Source organism: Elephas maximus, chromosome 5 (assembly GCF_024166365.1).
Source record: "Elephas maximus indicus isolate mEleMax1 chromosome 5, mEleMax1 primary haplotype, whole genome shotgun sequence".
In the NCBI taxonomy this organism is placed as follows: Eukaryota; Metazoa; Chordata; class Mammalia; order Proboscidea; family Elephantidae; genus Elephas; species Elephas maximus.
Genome location: NC_064823.1, coordinates 84,974,966 through 84,998,384, shown reverse-complemented (window position 1 = coordinate 84,998,384; position 23,419 = coordinate 84,974,966). Strand labels below are relative to the sequence as shown.

The window sequence follows — 23,419 nt, the reverse complement described above, 5'->3', positions numbered from 1 at the left end:
GGTGAATAGGAACAAAACTCTGTTGTAGTAAGAAAGTGACACCAGATAGAACGTGAATCCACAGAAACAAATAAAGAGAACCAGACATGGTAAATAAGATTAATAAAACAAACTCTGTAAAGATATACATGCTATTCTTTCTTCTCTCAGCTTCTTTAAAATTGTATAAAGTAATAATTATAACTACATAAACCTTATTTGCTGAAGGCAAAGAGGACTTGAAGCACTTACTGATGAAGACCAAGACTACAGCCTTCAGTATGGATTACACTTGAACATAAAACAAAAATCCTCACAACTGGACCAATAAGCAACATCAGGATAAATGGAGAAAAGATTGAAATTATCAAGGATTTCATTTTACTTCGATTCACAATCAAATGCTCATGGAAGCAGCAGTCAAGAAATCAAACTATGTATTGCATTGGGCAAATCTGCTACAAAAGACCTCTTTAAAGTATTAAAGAGCAAAGATGTCATTTTAAGGACTAAGGTACACCTGATCCAAGCCATGATGTTTTCAATCATGTCATATGCATGTAAAATCTGGACAATCAATAAGGAAGATCGAAGAAGAATTGATGCCATTCAATCACGGTGTTGACAAAGTATATTGGCTATACCTTGGACTGCCAGAGGAACAAACAAATTTGTCTTCAAAGAAGTACAGCGTGCTCCTTAGAAGCGAGGATGATGAGACTTCATCTCACATACTTTGGACATGTTATCAGGAGGGATCAGTCCCTGGAGGACATCATGCTTGGTAAAGTAGAGGGTCAGTAAAAAAGAGGAAGACCCTCAACAAGGTGGATTGAAACAGTGGCGGCAACAATGTGCTTAAACATAGCAATGATTGTGAGGATGGCACAGCGGTGTTTTGTTCTGTTGTATATGGGCTCGCTACGAGTTGGAGCCAACTCTACGGCACCTAACAATAACAACAATAATTATAATAATACATTGTTGCATTTGTAACCTATATAGATACAGCATGTACAACCATAACAGCACAAAGAGAAGGAAGAGGGACTAGAGCTATGTAGGAGTACTGTATATCTCACTGGAATTAAGTTACTATAAATTTGAAGTAGGTTCCAGTAAATTAAATGTATATGGTAAGCCCAGTAAGAAAATAATTTTAAAAATGTAGTGAAAAAATATTAAAAGAATTAAAATGTTACACCAGAAAAATTCACCTAATGGAAAAGAAAACAGTGGAAAAAGAACAGAGAAACAAAAAGACGTGAAACATATAGAAAACGAAAGGTAAATGATGTAAATTTAAATATATAAGTAATAACATTAAATAAACAACTATATAAATAATAACATTAAAAAAACAAATACATCAATAAAACATTAAACAATCTCAAAAACACATTATTAGACTACATTTAAATATATATATATACGGTATATAGGACACACTTTAGATTCAAAAGATACAAACAGATTGTAAGTTAAAGGACAGAAAAAAAGTGCATCAAGCAAACAGAAACCATAAGAAATCTGGAGTAGCTACATTAATATCAAACAAAATAGACTGTAAAACAAAAAAAAAAGTTACTATGGGTAAAGAGGGACATTTTATAATGATAAGAGGGTCAGGCTATCAGGAATATATAACCATAAAACTTATAAATGTATTTATGCTACCTAACAGGTAACAACTTATAGCTCATACAAATATTTTCTGAACTGACCCACAAAAAAAATAGATGCAGTAGCGCTAACACATCAGTGATCTACAAGAGATACAGTAAGTCTTTCTTACTGAGGATAGTGAAATACCGGATAAACATGCTTGGCACTGTGTCTGGCACAAAGCGGGCAGATAATTGTTAGGTTTTTGTTTTGTTTTTTTTCTTTTTTCTCTTCCCTTGATTTTTCACTGTAGGATCAGTCTTGTCATCCCATTTGGTGCTAAAGTGATAATATACAGTTATATATGATAAGAAGCGTTACAGAGCAATATGACTGCAAGGGGATACTTTTTTCCCAGCAAGTGCACACAGATTTACTGAAGAATCATAGCTAATATTCCTGCTTGCTCCCTAAGGATAGGCAACAGTCCTGAATCAGTTTCTTCATTCTTGAAATCACACACTTTAGACTTCCATCCCTTTTGTAGATGAGTCTATTAGGACTAAAGCCATCAATGTTTTACATAAGCAATTAAATAGTTTTGCACTGAAGAAAAACAGCCTTCATTTTTCTGTTCTGTCTACTAAAGAACGCACACAAACAATTAAATGAGAACTGTGCTTTCTCCATTACAAACTCTATTTGGCACAACTTAGCCCTCAATCCTCCTTTTCAGGAAAAATATTGTTTAAGGCGCATGAACTTAGATGGTGTGGACAGTTTCTCAGTTTTTCCCTTCTCTAAATTAGCACATGCACCCCACACCCATAAGATGGCAACAGATGTGAACAGACACAATAGTGGTACCTGGAAATGAAATCTTCATGCCACCCCGGAGGGCATATGGTGCACATTTTACGTCTGGGATATACTACAAGGGACCAGCCCACTTCTCACCCTCAATATAGGGCTCAATTTTGTCACAGAAATCACTCTACTTTTGCATCCCAGATGCTTTTTTATATCATGGACAGCAGTTATAAGTTCACACTTTTCATAAAATTAATTCTGGAACATGCAAGTTAACAGGGGTTTTACCCTTTGCCTGGGTGTTAGGATAGTTTCCTAATACAAGGGACAAATCAGTGAACTGACTGAGGCCCAAAGATTCTGATAAGTTACATGTGGCAAGCATTCCAGTCAAAATCATCGACTAAAAAGTATAATAAAGCAAAAATTCTATAAAAGTTTATTATTTTTAAACTTTCGGTTACTTTCTATTAGTCTGAATTTTTGAGAGACTTGGCTGGGTCTTTTTGGAATACAATTATGGCATATGAAACCTTTTTGTTCTTTTCATTCATTCATTTATTTAGCAACCATTTGTAAATGTTAATGATAGCAGATAAAATATGCAGCATTTAAAATTAACTCTGAAGTTTCAGAGTGAACTGAATATCAGTGCACAAAACACTGAACATTCCAATCTCTAGTACACTACCTCTAAAATCCCCTTCTTAAAAATTTTTATTTATTTTATTGTTGTTGAGAATATTTTACAGCAAAACATACACCAATTCAATAGTTTCTAAATGCACCATTCAGTACGTTGATTATATCTTTCAAGTTTTGCAACCATTCTTACCCTCCTTTTCTGAGTTGTTCACCCCCATTAATATATATTCACTGCCTCGGAAGGTTCCTACCTAATCTTTTGAGTTACTGTTATCAATTTGATCCCATATAGATAGTTCTTAAAAGAGCATAATCCTCAAGGCAGACATTTGTTACTAGTTAAGACATACTATTGTTTGGTTTTAAGACTTCAGGGAATATTTTTGGCTTAAGTTTTAAAGATTATGTCAGGGTAATGGTTTCAGGAGTTCATCCAACCTTCTTGGCTCCAGAAAATCTACAGTCCACGAGAATTTGAAATTCTGTTCTGCATTTTTTCACTTTTGATCAGAATTTTTCTACAGAAACTTTGATCAAAATTTTCAGTAATGAGAGGTGGAGCTGTCGTTCCACAGCAAAGACCCGAAAACCTAAGTAAAACAGAGACAAACATCAATCCTGGAAGCGTAAAATAAAGAGATAAAGAACTCAACCAAACACCAAATGGAATAAGAAACTGACAGAGAACAGAGAGCAAGAAGAGATAAGAGCAGAGGTCCCTTATCAGCTAACGCAGCACATATTCACCGTCTTGGACTCCTGTCAGAGATTGCAGACGCGGAGTATGGGAAAGCAGCTTCACAGAGCTCCCAGCAGGAGACAGAGCACCAGGTAACCATCGATACACACTTTCCCATCCCCCACCCTTCTTTACCCTGCTTGGCCTCCACCGTTGTTTGACCAGGATGCTCCAGCTCTGTGATGCCTTGGATTTGCCCCACCCACACCAGCCAGCTCCTTCAATGCCATTTTTTTGTTGCTGATGTTGCTTTTCTCAGGTTCTTTTGGTTTCTTCCCTACCTCTCACCTCTTCCCCCCCCTTTCTTTTGAACACCTGGCTCTGTGTGCCATCTTTGCTTCTTCCTGACAGGCTGTGAAGGACCACTTGGCCGGGAAATGCTTCCTCAGTCCATGCCACCATGCTGGTAGGATCCCTGGGGTCTTTTTTTTCTTTCTTCTTCTTTCTTTTTTCCTTTTTGTTCTTCTTCTTTTCTCAGTTTCTTGTCTCTCTCTACTTACCTTCTTTTCCTGTAGCCTAAATACCTGGCACTGTATGCCATCTGCGCCCCTTCTAGCTGGATTGCACTGGACACCTTGGGACCCACTTCTCTGCTCTGTGCAGCCATGCAGGTGGGATCCCTGGGGGCATTTCTTTCTTTTATTTCTTAATATTTTTTTTCCTTTTTGTTTTTCTTCATTTCTCAGTTTCTCATCTCTCTCTATTTCCCTTATCTTCCTGTCTCCTGAGTACCTGGTCCTGTGTGCCATCTCAGCCCCTTCTAGCCAGGCTATACTCTGTGGCTTGGGAGCCACTTTCTTGGTCTGCACAGACATGTGGTTGGGATTCCCAGGGACCTTTCTTTTTTTTAATTTTCTTTTTTATTATTATTTTTTTTCTTTTTCTTTTTGTCTTTCTTATTTCTCAGTTTCTTATCTCTCTCTGCTTACCTTCTATTCCTGTATCCTAAACACCTGGTGCTGTGTGCTACCTCTGCCCCTTCTAGATGGGCTCTGTCCCGAGGCCTGAGAGCCACTTCTCAGATTATTGGTGGGATTCCTGGGGGCATTTCTTTCTTCCTTTTCTTCTTTAATTTTTTTTGTATATTTTTCTTTGCACCATTTTGTTTTTCTTCGTTTCTTGGTTTCTCATCTCTCAACTCCAACAATAGGCTCCCTCAATGCTATTTTTTTTTTTGTTCTTTTTTCTCTCTCCTCTCCTTTCCCATGCCCAACTTAGTTCCACATATCACAATCTCCTTCCTCCCTCCTGCCTACCTGTACTATGTGCTTAACATCATGCCCCTGAGCAGCACAGACATGGCTCTCTGGAACCTGCACTGCACTGACCACCAGACAGCCCTGTCAGCCACACTACATGCCACGAACAACCCATCCCAGCCCCTCCTTTTCAGCTGGGCCTGCCCTGCTGCATCATAGGTGAGCAACTGGCCCTGCCCATTGGACCAGAAGGTGAAAAGTATCATGCACAAAGGTGAGCAAACAACAAGAATGCACAGCTGGCCTGCTGAGATATAACTAAATAAAACAAAAAAATCAGGACTAAAAAAACAAATCAACAATCAGTAAATGAAAATAACTACTGAATGTCCCAAAGACAGCAGACAATATCAAAATATATTTTAAAAAAAAAAAGGACAGGATAGTTCCAGTAGGCATCCAAAATAAAACACCAGATGATTTTCCAGTAGAAGAAAAGGCACTGGAACTACCTGACAGGGAATTCAAATCTACAATATTCAGAGCTATCCAAGAGCTGAAGCAAAAAACATAAGAAAATGAGGAAAATCACAGAAAATACAGACAAAACAATGGAAGAATTCAGAAAAATAATACAAGAACAAAATGTCAAAATAAATCCACAACTAGAAATCATACAAAACAACAATTAGAAATCCAAAAGATAAACAACAAGATTTCAGAAATGTACAGTGTCATACAAGGTCTGGGGAGCAGATCTGAAACAATTGAAGACAGGATCAGTGAAATTGAAGACAAATACTTGGATACCACTTTGTCTGAGGAAAAATCAGAAAAAAGAACAAAGAAAAACAAAGAAACCCTGAAGATGATGTGGGATGCAATCAAAAGCAAACATGTGTGAGTACTCGAAGTTCCAAAACAGGGGGAGAAAATGGAAAACACAGACAGGATCACTGAAGAATTGCTGACAGAAAACTTCCCTAATATCATGAAAGATGAAAAGCTGACCATTCAAGAAGCTTAACAAACCCCATATAGGATAGACCCCAAAAGAAAATCACCAAGACATATCATAATCACATTCCCTAAAACCAAAGACAAAGAAAGAATCCTGAGAGAAGCTCATGAAAAACAAAAAGTCCAACTGTGCCCCTTCTAGCTGGACTGCACTATGCACTTCTCTGCTCTGTGCAGCCATGCGAGTGGGATCCCTGGGGGCATTTCTTTCTTTTACTTCTTAATATACATACATACAGAAGGGAAACAATAATATATATATATACATATATAAAGAGGGGAAACAATAAGATTTAGCTCTGATTACTCAGCAGAAACCATGCAGGCAAGAAGGCAATGGAATAATATATAAAAACCTTGAAAGAAAAAAATTTCCAACCAAGAAAAACATATTCTGCAAAACTCTCACTGAAATATGATGGTAAAATTAGGTCATTTCCAGACAAACAGACATTAAGGGAATAAGTAAAAACCAAACCAAACTTATAAGAATTATTAAACGGAGTCTGTCAGTTTGAGAGCAAACAACCTCAGACCACAGCCTGAATCTAGGATGCAAGATCTCAAGAGTCAGATACCAACCTAGGAAATGAACTCTCAAGGACTATTTAAAACCAAACGATTTACAAAAGGGAATCAGAGAGGTTAATCTGTAAATGACAGCAACATCAATACAATAAAAGACGGAATAAATGGGTAAGGGTAAAACTTTCTAAGGGAGAGGAAGGAAAGGCAATACCAACTAATAATAGACTGGTTCAAACCTAGGAATATATGGGTAAATTTCAAGGTAATCACAAAGAAAGTTAACAAACACTTTCATCAAAATAAAGAATAAAAACACAACGTCACAGTAAAAACAAAATTTACAAAAATGGAAAAAAAATCAACAAAAGAAATTTAGCACAAGAGTGTAAAAGGAACAAAGAAAACTTCAGCACCACAAAATGACAGCAATAAACTCACACCTATCAATAATTACACTGAATGTAAATGGCCTAAATGCATCCATAAAGAGACAGAGAGTGAAAGAATAAATTTAAAAACAGGATACATCAATATGCTGTCTACAAGAGACACATCTTCAAAACAAAGACATAAAGTTATTAAAAATCAAAGATGGAAAAAATATATCAAGCAAGCAGCTACCAAGAAAGAGCAGGAGTGGCAATACTAATCTCACATAAAAGAGATTTTAAAACAAAATCCACCATAAAACACAAAGAAGGGCACTAGATGATGATTAAAGGGACAATCCACCATGAAGACATAACCATAATAAATATCTACATGCCCAATAACAGGGCTCCAATATACATAAATCAAACTCTAACAGCACTGAAAAGAGGAATTGACAGTCCCACAAGAATAGCTGGAGACTTCAACACACTACACTCAGTAAAGGACAGAACATCTAGAAAGAAACTCAACAAAGATATAGAAGATCTAAAGGCCACAATCAGCCAACTTAACCTCATAGACATATATAGAACATTCCACCAAACTGCTGCAAACTACACATTTTTTTCCAACGCACATGGAACGTTCTCCAGAATAGACCGCATCTCAGGCCACAAAGCAACCCTCTACAAAATCTAAAACACTGAGATAATACAAAGTATCTTCTCTGATCACAAGGCCATAAAGGTAGAAATTAACAAAAGGAAGAGTAAGGAAAAAAATCAATTACATGGAAATGGAATAACATCCTGCTTAAAAACCACTGGGTAATAGAAGATATCAAATATGAAATAAAAACATTACTAGAATCAGACAAGAATGAAAACACATCATACCAAAACCTTTGGGACACAGCAAAGGCAGTGCTCAGAGGTCAATTTATACCAATAGATGCATACATCAAAAAAGACGAAAGGGACAAAATCAAAACTTGGCTACACAACTCAAAGAAACAGAGAACAGCAAAAGGAACCCACAGCCACCAGAAGAAAGGAAATAAAGATCAGAGCAGAAACAAATGAAATAGAAAAACAATACAAAGAATCAACAAAACCAAAAGTTGGTTCTTTGAGAGAGTCAACAAAATCGACAAACCACTGGCCAAACTGACAAAAGAAAAACAGGAGAGAAGACAAATAACCCAAATAAGAAATGAAACGGGGGGCATTACAACAGACACAACTGAAATAAAAAGGAACATAGCAGAGTATTATGAAAAACTATACTCCAACAAATTTGAAAACCTACAGAAAATGGAAACTAACACAAAATGATGTTGAAAATCTGAACAGACCATAAAAAGAGATGAGCTTGAACAGGTAATAAAAATAAAAAATAAAACTCCCAACAACAACAACAAAAAAACCCCGGCCCAGATAGCTTCATTGGAGATTCTACCAAAAGTTCTGAGAACAGCTTACGCCAGTACTACTCAAACTATACCAGAACATAGAAAAGGAAGAGATACTTCCAAATTCATTCTATGAAGCCAGCATAACCCTGACACCAAAACCAGGCAAAGACGCCACAAAAAAAGAAAATTACAGACCAGTATCTCTCATGAATACAGATGCAAAAATTTTCAACAAAATTCTAGCCAACAGAATTCAGCATCATATCAAAAAAATAATGCACCACAACCAAGCAGGATTCATACCAGGTATGCAAGGATTGTTCAACATTAGACCATCAATCAATGTAATCCATCACATAAATAAAAGAATCACATGATCCTTTCAATTTTCTCAGAAAAGACATTCGACAAAGTCCAACATCCATCCCTGATTAAAAAAAAAAAAAAAACTCTTAATAAAATAGGTACAGGAGGGAAATTCCTCAACATAGTAAACAGCATCTATGCAAAACCAACAGCCAACATCATTCTTAAAGGAGGGAAGCTGAAAACATTTCCCTTGAGAACAGGAACAAGACAAGGATGTCCTTTATCATCACTCCTATTTAACATTGTGCTGGAAGTCCTAGCTAGAGCAAAAGGATAAGAAAAAGAAATAAAGGGCATTCAAATTAGTAAGGAGGACGTAAAATTGTTCCTTTCTTGCGGATAATATGATACTATACGTAGAAAACCCAGAAGACTCCACAAGAAAACTACTGGAACTAATAGAAAGATTCAGCAGAGCAGCAGGATACAAGATAAACATACAAAAATCAGCTGAATTCCTATACACCAATAAAAACAACTTTGAGAGGGAAACCAGGAAAATACCATTAATAATAGCCCCCCAAAAAATTAAAAACTTAGGAATAAATCTAACCAGGGCTGTAAAAGACCTGCGCAAAGAAAACTACAAAACACTACTGCAAGAAAACAAAAGATATCTACATAACTGGAAAAACATACCACATACTTATGGATAGGTAGACTCAACGTTGTGAAAATCACAAATCTACCCGAAACAATTTATAAATACAATGCAATTCTGATCCAAATCCCAACAACGTTCTTTAAAGAGATAGAAAAACTAATCATTAACTTTGCATGCAAAAGAAAAAGGCCCCAGATAAGTAAAGCATTATTGAAGAAGAATAAAGTAGGAGGATTCACACTACCTGACCTCAGAACCTACTATACAGCTACGGTAGTCAAAACAGCCTGCTATGGGCGCAATGACAGATACACTGACGAATGTAACAGAATTGAGAACCCAGATGTAAATCCATCCACTTACAGTCACCTGATCTTTGACAAGGGCCCAAAGTCCATCAAATGGTGAAAAGACGGTCTTTTTAACAAATGGTGCTTGCAAAACTGGATGTCCATCTGCAAAAAAACAAAACAGAACCCCTGCCTCACACTATAATTCAAAATTGATCAAAGACCTAAAACTATAAAGACCATAGAAGAAAAAATAGGATCAACACTAGAGGCCCTAACACATGGCATTAACAGGACCCAAGTCATAACTAACAACACAAAAACTTCAGAAGATAAGCTAGATAATGGAGATCTTCTAAAAATTAAACACTTATGCTCATCAAAAGACTTCACCAAAAGAGTAAAAAAACTACAGACTAGGGGAAAAAAATTGGCTATTACAAATCAGACAAAGGGTTAAGCTCTAAAATCTGCAGGAAAACCCAATACCTCTACAACAAAAAGACAAATAATGCCATTAAAAAATGGGCAAAGGAAATGAACAGACACTTCACCAAAGAAGACATTCAAGTGGCTAACACACATGATTAAATGCTCACCATCACTAACCATCAGAAAAATGCAAATCAAAACCACAATGAGATACCATCTCACTGCAGCATTACTGATACAAATCAAAAAAAAAAACAGACATTAACAAATGTTGGAAAGGCTGCAGGGTGACTGGAACTCTTAATACACTGCTGGCGGGAATGTAAAATGGTACAACTATTTTGGAAAATGATATGGCACTTCCTTAGAAAACTAGAAATAGAAATACCATATGATCCAGCAATCCCATTCCAAGGAATATATCCTAGAAAAATAAGAGCCATCACACAAATAGACATATGCATACCCATGTTCACTGCAGCATTGTTCGCAATAGCAAAAAGATGGAAACAACCTAGATGCCCATCAAGAGATGAGTGGACAAACTATGGTACATACACACAATGGAGTGCTATGCAACGATAAGGAACAATGATGAAACTGTGAAGCATCTCACAACATGAATGAATCTGGAGGGCATTACGCTGAGTGAAATAAGTCAGTCACAAAAGGACAAATATTGTATGCAATGGTTTACACACAAAAGGAAAACAATCTTTGATGGTTATGAGGAAAGTTACAAGACAATAGATAAATGGCAACTTTGGTGAAGAGTAAGAGAGTTCAAAATACTGGGGAGGCCAGCACAACTTGGATAAGGCAAGGTCATGGAACCTCCATAGATACATTCAAACTCCCTGGAAGACCAAATTATTGGGCTAAGGGCTGCGGGAATCATGGTCTTGGGGAACATCTAGCTCAATTGGTTTAACATAGTTTATAAAGAAAATGTTCTACATCCTACTTTGGTGAGTAGTGTTTGGAGTCTTAAAAGCCTGTGAGCGGCTATCTGGGATTCTCCACTGGTCTCACCCTTTCGGGAGCAAGGAAGAACGAAGAAAAGTATAGGTACAACGGAAAGATTGCTCCAATTGACTAATGGACCACATTTACCATTGCCTCCACCAGGCTGAGTCCAGCACAACTAGATGGTGCCCAGCTACCACCACTGACTGCTCTGACAGGGATCACAATAGAGGGTTCCAGACAGAGCTGGAGAAAAATACAGAATAAAATTCTATTTTGCCAGAAAAAGACAAACTTACTGGCCTTGACAGCGACGGGAGAAACCCCAAAAGTATGGCCTCTGGATACCCTTTTAGCTCAGCAATGAAGTCATTCCTGAGATCTACCGTTCATCCAAAGATTAGACAGGCCCATAAAACAAAATGAGACCAGTGCAGGGGCAAGGAATAGAAGGCAGGAGGGGACAGGAAAGCTGGTAATGAGGAGCCCAAGGTCGAGAAGGAGAGCGTTGACATGTCATGGGATTGTTAACCAATGTCATAAAACAATATGTGTACTAACTGTTTAATGAGAAGCTAGTTTGTTCCGTAAACCTTCATGTAAAGAACGATAAAAACACAAAAAAATGTTCAGTAATGTTAGCCGGGTATCATCAAGTTCTTCTGGCCCCTTGGCAAAGGAGGCAGTTGTTCTTGGAGGCAATTAGCCGTGCATTCCATATCCTCCTATTCCTGACTCCTTCTTTCTCTGTTACTCCAGGCAAATAGAGACCAATTGTGTCTTGAATGACCGCTTGCAAGGTTTTAAGTCCCCAGGCATTATGCAACAAACCAGGGGGCAGAACAGAAGCAATAAACCAAACCAAACCCAACCCATTGCCATCAAGTCAATTCCGACCCATGGGGACCCTATAGGACAGAGTAGAACTGTACCATACATAGAGTTTCCAAGCAGTGGCTAGTGGATTCAAACTGATGACTTTTGGTTAGTAGCCAAGCTCTTAACCATTATGCCACCAGGGCTCCAGGAGGTAGAACAGAAGCAATATGTTATTAGGCCAGTTAACTGAGGTGTGGCATGAAACTATGACCCTAAGCCTCCAAATCAAGCAGCCAAATGCCATTAGGTTTTTGCTTGTACATAAGCAGCTTCAGCAGCCTCAGCAGCTACTCGTTTTGGGTTTTTTTTGTTGTTGCTGTTGTTTTTCATTCTTGTAAATGTATCTATCAAACAACTTTTGCCAATTCAACTTTTTACAGGTGTACAACATATTCACAGCAATTACAATAATCTACTGTGCAATCCTATCTTTAATCAATGCAATATTTCTACTGATTATCTCTCTAACCCACTTTTAATAAAAAGATTTAACAAAGAAATCTGTTACACTTCTCATAGATTGTGGACATATTTCTAGCACTATTGGAAGTATATTTTTATGGGACAGTTTGGAAAAGATGTGTAAGACCTGTAAATTATTATCATATTTAAATCAAAATATTTTAGAGCTCAAAATCCATCTGGCTGGTGGAATACAGACTAATATCATTAGACCCGGAGAAGGCTCAAGAATTAGTCTGGCCTTGGGCATAAATCTGACATGAGACAAATTGTATTTTACTAAAGACATCTTATCTTACCTTTATGCATATCCTGATTCAGTTTTTTTCTGGTCTTGCCATAGACTCACCTACTCACAGAACTTTATGTGAGGGGCATAGTCCTTCAATTGTATCATAAGCCACCCACCATTTTGTAAACACAAACCCACCACTTTGTAAACACATCTATACAATATCAACTGTCACCCCACTGTAGACGGTTGAGTTCTGAGAGCTGATGTAAACAAATAGCTCATTGAAGTTTTTATTGGTTGAAATCACTCATGGCCCAGTTAAGACAAACAGCAATTCATAATATACATTTACAAGAATGTGAAAATAATAGCTAACGTTTACTAAGGGCTTACAAGATTACAGGCATTCTGTATATGCTTTTTATATATTACCTCATTTAATCCTCACAATATTTGCATGATAGTGGTGCAATTACTATCCTCAATTTACACGTGAAGAAATCAAGGCACAGAGAGGTTAAACGACTTCTTCAATGCCACACAGTTATTAAGTGCCAGAAGTGTCCTTGGACCTAAATAGTCTAAACACAGCACCTTTTATCATTCAGTACTCTTTTTCTATTGAGTTGTAATAGCCAATTATTTTATTATTTTGCATAGATTCTAATTTGCATTGTATATGAAGTTTTCATTTGTTCTAACTAAATGCCTTACAATGTTCAATTTAACATATTCTGAAGATAGTAAATCCTCAAAATACAATCTCTCTCTGAAAAATCATGCATATTTGTATTGTACTTTTTTCAAAATCCACACTTGTGTGAAGGAAACAAGAATCTGCTCACATGCAGACTGAATGTTCTGAATTCCTGAGTTCAACCAGAGGAGTATTTATTGTGCTTCACACCAGATGCAAGATTCAGCCAAATGCTAGTCACTGAGTCTCAGTACAGTTGCCTAGTTTATCACAGAGTATCTCACCACCTGATTTCATTTCACTGACACTAACTACAGTAGCTGGAGGTACCCAAAAATCAGTCCTTTTTATAAAATCAGAAGAATTAAAAGAAAAATAGATTTTGCTAGGTAATTGTTTTGTATCAATTAAATTCAGTCAAAGAAAATGATTTCTTTTTCCGCTAGCATCAAAACTTATTTGTAGTTTGATCTCTGAGAGCCTGGAGTGCCTGACCTCAAGTCCCAGCAACTCTCCTGGGCCTTGGGCAGCTGCTGAAAATCTCTGGGCTCAGTTTCTTCACCTGCAAATTAGGGATTATAATGGCATCTAGCTGATAGAGTTATTATAAGAACTGAGTTAATAAATAGTTATTCCTCATCTGATCCTACCTCTGAAGCAGCCTGTTGTCACACTGCAGGTCTTACAAAAACACCTTTGTACCTTGATTCCTATTTGTCATTCTTTATCAGTTTTTCATAGCAAAATAATGATTGTACTATAAGAGAGAAGAAGAGGGACGGGCAGAATGGATGACTTGGTAAATCAAAGGTGCCATAAATTATTAAAAGCGATTTTCACATGTGGCTTGTGGAAATCTTTCTCATTCCATTCATGCAGGTTAACAAGAATGTGTTTAGAAATATGGAGAATGGAAGGGTTGGAAAATACCTCATATAGAAATTTTTGTTGCTGATATTGTCAATACAATGCACTAGCACCTTTTCGAGACTAAAATTAATTCACGAATACTCTGACATACTTGACATGTTATGTTCCCATCTCAACACACACATTTAGAGCAAATAATATGTTCACATGCAAATCATTACCCAAAATATTAAGCATAATGCATTTTATGATAACAAGAGTTAATAAGTGTTATGGGTTGAATTGTTTCCCCCCAAAATATCTGTCAACGTAGCTGGGCCATGAGTCCCAGTATTATGTGATTGTCCACCGTTTTATGTGATTTGTTGTAAATTCTATCACTATGATGTAATAAGATGGATTAGTGCCAATTACATTGATTAGGTCTACAAGATCAGGTAGTATCTTAAGACAATCTCTCTCGAGATATAAAAGACAGAAGTGAACAGAGAGACATGGAAACCTCGTACCACCAAGAAAGCAGCACCAGGAACACAGCATATCCTTTGGGCCTGAGGTTCCTGTTCTGAGATGCTCCCAGACCAAGGGAAGACTGACGACAAGGACCTTCCTCCAGAGCCAACAGAGAGAGAAAGCCTTCTCCTGGAGCTGGAACCCTGAATTCTGACTTCTAGGCTACCGGACTGTGAAAGAATAAACTTCTCTTTGTTAAAGCCACCCGCTTGAGGTATTTCTGTTATAGCAGCACTAGATGACCAAGACAGAATGTGCTACCAGGAGTGGAGTGCCGCTCTAACAGATACCCAAAATGTGGAAGCAGTTTTGAAACTCTGAATGGATAGAGGACCAGCAACAGCAGAAAAGTGGCAACGGCAGAGGAGTGGCAGCAGCAGAACCAGGAGACCAGTGCCAGACAGCACTGGAGCCGACCCACGGAACGAGAGAGCTGAGTGCCTGTGCGCAGGAGGCCTCCTGGCATAATGGGGTGCCTCTGGGCACTTATCAGTGGAGTTAGGCTTGCCAACCCATGGAGCAAGAGAGCTGAGTACCTTCTGGCCAAAGTTTACCAGCAGAGTGGGGTGCCTCCAGGCACTTACTAGTGGAGCTACAGAGTTTTGGAACACTTGCCCCAGCAGGGCAGATGCGGTCGTGAAGCCCGAGGGCCCAGAGGCCAAGAAACCAGGAAACAGAAGCTGAAGAGACAAGGAACACAGGAAGCTGAGCCACCTCAGTCTCAAAAGGTATGACCTAGGCTTCTGGGGTTTCAAAGGGTGGATCCATGGCCTCTGATGTTTCTAAGTGTGGAGTTTTCACACAAATGGACTAGGAGAATTATGTGTCTAAAGCTGAGGGAGCAGAGTTGCAGTCCCAGTGGGCCTGGAAGGCAGAGCTGAAGCCCAGGGCTGAGTGGACTCCCCTTAGAATCCGGAGAGTGTGGCCAATACCTAGAGTCTGGAGGGCAGGGCTACTGTGTAAATTGTCTCAGAGAACAGAGGATTATTTTGAAGCCTTGAGGGCTAATGTAAAGTGTTCTGCTAACTTGTTTGGTGCCTGTTATGCCTTCTTTCTCTCCGATTTCTCCCATCTGTAATGGAAATGTCTAGCTTATACTTGCTCTGCCATTGTACTTTGGAAGCAGATAACCTGTATTTTAGATTTCACGGATGAAGGGGAATTTTCAGATTTTGGACTTGGAATTGAATTAAATCTTTTGCTATGCTTTGATGTGGTGAATACGTTTTACGTATGGCAAGGGCATGAATTTTGGGGGGCCAAAGGGTGGAACATCATGGATTGAACTGTGTCCTCCCAAAACATCTGTCAACTTAGTTGGGCCAGGAGTCCCAGGATTATGTGATTGTCCACCATTTTATATGATTTTCCTATATGTTATAAATTCTATCACTATGATGTAATACTATGGATTAGTGGCAATTATATTGATGAGGTCTATAAGATTAGATAGTGTCTTAAGCCAATCTCTTTTGAGATATAAAAGACAGAAGTGAGCAGAGAGACATGGGAACCCCATACCACCAAGAAAGCAGTGCCAGGAGCAGAGCACACCCTTTGGACCTTAGGTTCCTGTGCTGAGATGCTCCCAGACTAAAGGAAGACTGATGACAAGGACCTTCCTCCAGAGCCAACAGAGAGAGAACGACTTCCCCTGGAGCTGGCACCCTGAGCTCGGACTTCTAGCGTACTGGACTGTGAGAGAATAAACTTCTCTTTGCTAAAGCCATCCACTTGTGGTATTTCTGTTATAGCAGCATTAGATGACCAAGATAACAAGCTTTCTTTTTCTCCCCCTGAGCAACATCCACATTTATGTGAAGAATTTCAATTTCAATAGAAAAGAGAAAAATCTCAGGAACAAAATAATAAACCAGTAACTGTCAAGACAACCGCCAACTCATGGGTGACCTCATGGGTATCAGAGCAGAATAGTTCTCCAAAGGGTTTACAATGGCTGATTTTCTTCACGTAGATTGCCAGGCCTTTCTTCTGAGGCACCCCTGGGTAAACTCTAAACTCCAACCTTTTGGTTAGCAACCAAGTGCCTTAACCATTTGCACCACCCAGAAACTCTGAAGGGGAGAGTTACTTAAATAACAACATGAAATTCACTGTACAGAGAAAGGCAAAACAGCACTAAGTTCCATCTTCCTTTGCTCCCCATGTTCCTCAGTGTATCCAAAATAGACAGGGCTAGAGTCCGTACAAGTCTCCAGCATGATCACTTGAGTGCAAAAGCACTCTTTTATACCATTTTTCTTATTCTAAAAAAGTCAGCCATCATTTGTGGCAATGGAGCCAAGCATGTTGTTGGCTTGACCACACAGTCGTCTAACATCTCTTACCCCTTCACTCTTGCCTCACCCAGTTCTTGTTTTTGGCCACATCGGAGGTTTTGGTCTGGCTGCTCGCACTCAGTGTATAATTCTGGAAGAAGGAAGAAAATCAAACAAAGATATGGTCAAATCAAGATTACGCTAGTCATGCTGTTCTCAGTTCAATAACATATGAACAACCAAAGGAATATTTGGACCTTGCAATAATTTTAAATTAGAACTTGATGAACAAACTTAATATGAAAAACGAGCATCCAAATGCAGAAATGTGAAACTGCCTTTGGCTCATTTGATTTTGCAATGTTTCCCTGGATAAGGACCATTCATCCTCCTCTTTTACTCCAGGGGCCTTACTCTGCTGGGAAGAAAACCTGCCATTCCATGTTTGTAAATTTCTAAATTAAACACTTGCTGCTTATCTACCCAAAAGAAACAATGCTCTGGCAGGATAGATAATCACATGACCCCTAAGCATATGTTCTTCTGTCTATAATCCTCTCCCACCTGGTAAACTCACTATACGTTATAGAATACATGGCTAAATATTCCCCTGTTCATCCCAAGGCAGCTGACCCCTTCATGTCTATACATAATTCTGTTAAGTCTTATGTCAAATCATCCTGTGACTGCCTGTTTCTATGTTTGTCTCCCTCATTACATAATCAGTGTTTCCAAGTCAGGGCCCATATCTTACTTATTCTTGTAATCCTGGTAACCAGACACAATCTCTTTATACCCAATAAATACTTGCTGAATGAGTGAATGAAGAAATCAATAAGTGCTTTTGCATGTGTGTCAATGTTCTAAAGGATTTCTTGGGAAAAGAATGAGAAAGGAAGTTATTTGTTATACTGTAGCCTAACCCAGAAAACAGCCTAGTGCTATGTCTAGCAACTGAGTGAAATGCAGACTTTGGAAAACCAAATAAAATACAAACCTAATGATTGTAGATATTTTTCCAACCACCAAAAGAGTGAAAGATATACTCAGATGGGTTATCTGTTCTTATGGCTCATCTATAAAGGATCCATGAATCTGTAAGCGGGAAACACTGAGTACCACAAGAAGCAGATTGAGTGCTGAAAAAAAAAAGCAGATTGAGTAGATAACATAAATTCTGAAAGTTAGAACTCTAACCCACATTTGATAATATTAGTGGATGGACTCAGGTAGTGTCTTAGTCATTTAGTACTGCTATAACAAATATCACAAGTAGATGGCTTTAATAAAGAGAAATTTATTCTCTCACAGTACAGTCTGGTAAGCTAGAAGCCCAAATTCAGAGTGTCAGCTCCAAGGGAAGTCTTTGTCAGCTCTGGAGGAAAGTCCTTATCATCAATCTTTCTCTGGTGAGGAGCTTGTCAGGTGCAGGAACCCCAGATCCAAAGGACATGTATGTTCCTGGTGCTCTTTTCTTGGTGGTACAAAGTCCCCACGTCTCTCTCTGCTTGCTTCTCTCTTTTATATCTCAAAAGAGATTGGCTCAAGACACAATCCAGTCTTGTAGATTGAGTCTTGCCTCATTTACGTAACTGCCACTAATCCTACCTCATTAATATCACAGAGATAGGACTTACAACACTAAAGAAAATCACATCAGATGACAAAATGGCAGACAATCACACAATATTAGGAATCATGACCTAGCCAAACTGATACATATGTTTTTGGGGAACACAATTCAATCCATGAGAGGCAGCATCCCAGGAGAATTTTACTTTTTATGCTAAGTTTACAATCAGAAAATAGGCATATGACCAAAAGAGGATAACATGAGTTAATACAGTATTCTATATCTCCCATAAGATTTGGATCACTCTTTGCACGCAAGAGGAGCTCATTAAATGTTGAATCATCCACTTGGTACTCTCCTGTCTTCCAGGCCTAAACTGCCATAGAGTGCTCACTGCCCATCCCTTTTTTCTCTATACAAAGTAGGTCTCTACCTTGCTGCATGTCAATATGAGGATCTCACACTTGGGAAGACCATTTCCAAGATGGGGTAAACAGCCGAAGTCCTACACTTGTACGCATGTGTCAGGTTTTAGGGGCAGGGGAAGATTATAGATGGAGAGGTTAAATTTTAATTTAGTTCCTCAGTCTTGGAGAAGTAGGGCATTCAGAATCCTTCCCCAACTCAGCTCAGATTCATCTGGAGATAAAAGACATCCCAGAAGTTTTATCAGAGTTTCTACTCAGAATCACAAATCTTTACAGATTTCAGAATACTCCTCTCACACTAAAGCTTCAGGTTCATGTAAAATACAAAGCCCATCAATGCCAATGTTCTGAGGCCTGATGAGAGGTTCACTAGGCAAGTATAGCATAACTTTACGAGAAAGAAGAAAACGACATCTTTATTACACATCTAAATATATATGCAACTTTAGAGAATGCATGCTTTCTAAGTTTAAGAGATATTCTCGTGGAGTGTGTGTTATCAAGCCTAAAAAATATATTTCTTTACAATGATTATTTATAATCCTTTTCTTTATTTTACTAAAAAGGATAGTGTTATGTGAATAAAAATCTGGAAAGAGAATTACTTAAGTAGGAAAGATCATCTAAAGGATCAATCATTAAGGCTTAGGTATAAGCATAAGGACTTGGGGTTTGGTGGGTCAGGAGGTGATTACCATCATTAAGAGTATATGGAGAATTGATGACTTATTCTCTGTGGTACAAGAAGAAGAATTCATGAAATATTCAAAGGATATATACTGTGATGGTTAAGATTGTGTGTCAACTTGGCTGGGCCATGATTCTCACTGTTTATATGTCATCGCTCCCATGATAGAATCTACTGAGAGTATCCAATCAGTTGAAACGGAGTTTCCTTGGAGGTGTGGCCTGCATCCGAACATAAGCAGATATTCTGGCTTTTTTGCTCACTCTGGATCCTGTGGCTGCCTCCTCTTCATCTGACCTCAGGCTCTTGGGACTTGAGCTACCAGCTTATCTGCAGACCTTGGGATTCATCAATCTGCACAGCCTGAGAGCAGGAGCCCTGCTGTCCAACCTGCAGATCTTGGGTTCGCCAGCTCCTGTGGCTATGTGAATCGAGAAAAGCCTCTATCCAGATCTACAGAGTTGGGACATTCCAGCCTCTACAATTGTGTGAGCCATTTCCTTGGTATAAATCTCTATATACATATATTTATCTGTTTTACTGGTTTTGCTTCTCTAGAGAACTGAGCCTAAGACATATACATATAAAGAAACCAACCGAACCCATTGCTGTTGAGTTGGTTCCGGCTTATAGCGAAACTATAGGACAGAGTACAACTGCCTCATATGGTTTCCAAGGAGTGGCTGGTGTATTCCAATTGCCAAACTTTTGGTTAGCAGCTGAGTTCTTAACCACTGCACCACCAAGGTTTCATATATACATATATTGGACACATATTCCTACTTCTCCTGCAGGAAGATCTAAGGCAGGCTCTACCCTGCAAGAAGTGGCTCAAGGGTTTCCTGCTTTATTCCCTGAAACTGGATGAAAATGGCAATTTATTTCTGGCAGAAAGCATTATCATACAATTGTGTCCTCGAGCTGCATTTTCCTATCCAGGCTTATCATAATAAGCTGGTATACTGATCTCCATCTGCTGCCTCCTCCATTGATTCAGACCCCACACTGGAAAGAGACATGATTATCACTCCCCAAACCCCAACAACCACCAACGTTAAAGGAAAGAAACATGAAAAAATGGTCCCACTGGTGAGTGGTGTACCAGGAAAGTACAGTGTCATGGAAACCAAGAGAGTAGAGTTTCAAGAAAGAGCAGTGGTTAACCACCAAGTGACATGGAGATTTTCATTTCAGCAAGTGTGACAAACGTCAAGTTTCTGACAGGGAGTCAGACCAAAGTAGGTCCTTACTTAAGTTGTCAACCAAGCAGCATCCAGCCACTAGAGCCTAGCTAAGAAAGAGAACGTAGAGTAGGTGCTCTGAAATGAGATGGCATAAGGAGCATAAGATGGGAAATATTGTCCCAATTATAATCATATTTGGGGGTGGAGGAGGTTAGTCTACAGAACTGGTTACTGGCCACTTTTTATTTGGCCAATCTGAGCAAGTGTTCTTGTAATTGCTAACTGACACATAAAAAATGGTGAATTCAGGCATTTACTTGTGCATAAGATGACGGGGACAGTTACAGATTGCCAATATCACACAGCATATGACTAATGTCACAGAACTCCTGAAAGTAGAGAAGAATGTAACACTCAAATCAGAAGTGTATAGAGGAATCATAGGCCCTATTTAACTTCTGTTTTAATATCTCTTTATGCTGAGAAACATGACTCTTTGTCTATAAAGGTTTAATCCTTATTACAGCAATGGTTAGGGTAGATGGGCCATCCCATGAGTTCATAAATGGCTAGGGACAAGCACGAATGTGCAAGTAGTCAAAAAATCAAATACACACACACACAGTCAAGAAATCGAAATGAAACACACACACACACATATATATAACATATACCAAAAAAAAAAAAAAAAACCCACTGCCGTCGAGTCGATTCCAACTCATAGTGACCCTATAGGACAAAGTAGAACTGCCCAATAGAGTTTCCAAGGAGTGCCTGGCAGATTCGAACTGCCAACCTCTTGATTAGCAGCCGTAGCACTTAACCACTACACCACCAGGGTTTCCATATAACATATATTACATCTTTCTCTACTTTCAGGAGTTCTGTGACACTAGTCAGTATGCAGCGTGGTATTGGCAATCCGTAACTGTTTCTGTCATCTTATGGATTACACCTCAATGCAAAGAAAATGAAAATCTTCACGACTGGACCAATAAGTAACATCATGATAAACGGAGGAAAGACTGAAGTTGTCAAGGATTTACTTGGATCCACAATCAACACCCATGGAAGCAGCAGTCAAGAAATCAAAAAATGCATTGCATTGGGCAAATCTGCTGCAAAAGACCTCTTTAAAGTGTTAAAAAGCAAAAATGTCACCTTGAGGACTCAGGTGTGCCTGACTCAAGCCATGGTGTTTTCAATCGCCTCATATGCATGCAAGAGCTGGACGATGAATAAAGAAGACCAAAGTAGCACTGACACCTTTGAATTGTGGTGTTGGAAAAGAATATTGAATATACCATGGACTGCCAAAAAGAATAAACAAATCTGTCTTGGAAGAAGAACAACCAGAACGCTCCTTAGAAGCAAGGACCTATTATTATCAGGAGGGATCAGTCCCTGAAGAATGACATCATGCTTGGTAAAATCGAGGGTCAGCGAAGAAGAGGAATATCCTCAATGAGATGGACTGATACAGTGGCTGCAAAAATGAGCTCAAGCACACCAACAACTGTGAGGATGGCACAGGACTAGGCAGTGTTTCATTCTGTTGTGCATAGGGTCGCTATGAGTCGGAACCGACTCAATGGTACCTAACGACAGCAACAACATATGTATGTGTGTGTGTGTGCGCGCGCACGTGTGCATAGGACAGGTGTTTGAAATAGCCTTGCTAATTACTAAAAAATGAAGGCCAGAAAATTAAAGAATGTCCTATCTTTCTAGCATTCAGGGAAGAGACTGCACACAGAGGTCCTCCAGAACTATAGATTTAAGTTCGCCATTAAGGGCAGTGCTTTCAGAAGATACAGTTGCATGAGAAGAGGGGAGAGAGAGGAGGAGGAGCCACGTAGGAAGAAAAAGCATATGGTAATACAGAGAGAAGAAGATAGGGAAAACAGCTAACAGAGGACATTACATTTTCAGCAATGATCAAGGGAGACAGGGTGTAAGGTATCATTGATTAGCTAGTGCTGAGCTTCCAATGGCAGCTAACCCAAGGGTCAAGTTTGGTAAAGTCACAGTGGAGTCAGCTACATAGCGTCTGAGAAAGAGCAAGCAGCAATTAAATACTGTTTTTTTTTTTAGACTTTTTTTAGACAAGCAGGCTTTGCATAAACCCAGGACTGGAAAAAAAAAAAAAAAAAAAAACTGCCATCAAGTCAAATCCAAATGGTGGCTACCCCACGTGGTACAGAGTAGAGCTGAACTCCGTAGGGTTTTCAGAGCTATAATCTTTATAGAAGCAGACCATCGGTCCTTTCTTATGTGGTGCCACTGGGCGGGTTCTCAGTTAGCAGCCTAGAGCAAACCAATTGGACCACCTAGGGACCTAAAAACCCAGAACCAATCAATTTAAATTCAATTACACTATAAATAAAGAGTTGTGTTTTTGGTGGGAAAATGCAATAATATCTTTGTTATCCAGATGAACTGAACCCAGGAGCTGCTTAGAAAAATCTCTCAGCTCAGACATAGAGAAAAAAAAAAAATAGCTTTGAAGATAACCTGAACTAAATGGCATTTCATTAGCAGTGCCTATTCTAAATTCCTGATAAAATACCTTAAAAGACATAGTAAAAAATATATATATATGTATTGTACCACTGAAATGTAAGGAGGGAAGACACTAA

At 38.7% G+C, this 23,419-nt stretch overlaps 1 long non-coding RNA gene across 1 annotated transcript in view; it reads right to left on the bottom strand.

Moving 5' to 3' along the window:
• LOC126077093 (uncharacterized) overlaps nucleotides 1–18,465 on the bottom strand; it is a 35,755-nt gene extending 17,290 nt beyond the window's left edge. Inside the window, exons 1-2 of the long non-coding RNA XR_007517657.1 lie at nucleotides 17,905–18,465; nucleotides 16,977–17,058 (exon numbers count right to left, since the gene is read on the bottom strand). This is a non-coding gene — a long non-coding RNA (uncharacterized LOC126077093). The remainder of the gene's footprint in view (nucleotides 1–16,976; nucleotides 17,059–17,904) is intronic.
• Between the last annotated feature and the right edge of the window lie 4,954 nt (nucleotides 18,466–23,419).